The following is a 2,106-nucleotide window of genomic DNA, read 5'->3' on the forward strand; positions in this document are numbered from 1 at the left end:
AGTAGGGAGGGTGGCATTGGTCTTGGATCTGCGACCTTGGATACACACCTAGATCCCTAGGTTGGTGTTAGAGCATAAAATCTTGATGGTACCTAGAGTGGCTAAAGCTTGAGTATGTTAGTTTTAGTCTTTGCAACCTTCCACTAGTAATCAAACATTCTCTTACAAAGTGGTCTTAGGGTGTCAAAGTCAAATTTTGTCATTTCAGTGAGTCTTCAAGTAAAATTTGGTCACTAGGTATTAGGTCTAGGATTTGTTTTCACTCCTTCCAAAGTCTTCCAAGTATTGGTTCATGTCACCATTCGGCTAAGTGTACCATCATTCAAAGAGTTGTCATCATTATTTCATGTTCCAATGGGTCATTTTACACCTTGTTTATGCTTCAGTTGTGCTTAGGTAAGGCTCATTTCCCTCTCCTAGGGTTTTGAAGGTAATTTTTCTTGGATGGTCAAATAATCAACAAAAAATTGTATCTTGATGCTCATACACATTCCCCTATCCTTAATAATACCTTCTTAAACACTTCCCATCACTGATATCCCTCAAATTCATCATTTCCCACAAACCCTAGCCTATTGCTACAATTTGACACTTTTCTAGGTTAGGCCTGTGTTTTTCCCTTTTGGACTTCTTCCCCTCACTCAATCCTTGAAATTACCCTTTCTCTTGCTTCCTAACATGTCTCCCTACTTCCCAAAATTTTCTCAAGAAATTATAAACCCCTCATCCCCTTCATCTCCTTTCATTTCTACAAATCCCCTATTCCACACATTGGGATAGGTTTTATTCAAATGATGTTTTTGAGCAAGAAAAGATGAATTTTACAAAAGTGAGAGAGGTTTTTGTCCATCATAGACCCAATAAGAAAAATGTCCTTCAGTTTTTACACATTTCGCATGGTTTGGGAGAAATGTCGAAACAATAATTTGCCATAGGACAGTTGCTGCACTTCTGGAGTGACCTTGGGAAAATAACTTGTTCTCCTAGATGGAATGACCAAATGAATTAATTGATGAGTCAAATGATAACTAGACACAAATATATTTCCAATGAGCTATCATGATCTCAATTTGGAGTTGAGGAAGACCTCTAAAAGTTGACTGAAATAGCACTCTGCATTTTGGCAGCCTCATTCTGCACATTTTGACCATTCTTGGGAGATTGAGCTTTTGATAGAGAAAATGAACTCCAAATTGACAAATTCAAGATTTTCTGGAAATTATACTCGATACGCTTTCCAACAAGCTATCTCATGCCCAATTTTGACATCAGGAAGGCATTCAAAAGCGGGTTTGAAATGGCACTTTCTTCTAGGTGAAGGCGTTGCACGTAGGGCAGTGAGCTTCAGAATCACCTCAAACATCAAAATTTCACAATTTTTTTTTGTAATTTCCTATTCTAAAAGTAAGTTTCCCTACTTCACGTGATTTTTCATGTGCACATTTAATGTTTTAGATATCTCCTTCACTCTTAATATCAAACCCTAGGTTTCCACTACAAACCCTAACTAGCTTGTTTTCCCATTACCTATAACTAGAAACTAAAACCCTTTACACATCACTCCCTCTCCCCTCATCTATATTCCCTCATATATCCCTCATTCTCAAAACCCTCTCCCTCACCCTCATGATTCATAATTTACCCACAAGTGCCTAAATTCACTCAAAACTCATCCCTACCAACCCTAAAGCATCCCACTCATTCCCATCTTCATTGTCTAAGATTGTGCAACTAGAAAGATGGTTAACATATATAGAGGAGATTATGATTATGATGGGGAGAATACAGCAAGTGAAAGTTCAATAGATAGAAACAGGCAGCATAGAAAACCTCATAAGGGAGGCAAGATCACAAGAGAAGAGCCAACTAACCTAAGAGAACTACAAGCCTCTCCATTGGCATTTTCAAATTTAGACACCTTGAATGTTATGAATTTTGTGAACTAATGGAGAGAGTGCAATTTCACCATGAACTGGCTAGAATTTTTGTAGCCCACCTGCACAACAATGAAGTGACTCTTGCTGCAGTGACTTTCACAGTGTCACCATCAATCATTTCAGAGGCCATGAAGATTCCTAATGTTGGTGAGAAATGGTATAAGGCTCA

Source organism: Pinus tabuliformis, chromosome 6 (assembly GCF_031772625.1).
Source record: "Pinus tabuliformis cultivar Carrire ecotype Pingquan chromosome 6, CPIR1, whole genome shotgun sequence".
Taxonomy (NCBI): domain Eukaryota; kingdom Viridiplantae; phylum Streptophyta; class Pinopsida; order Pinales; family Pinaceae; genus Pinus; species Pinus tabuliformis.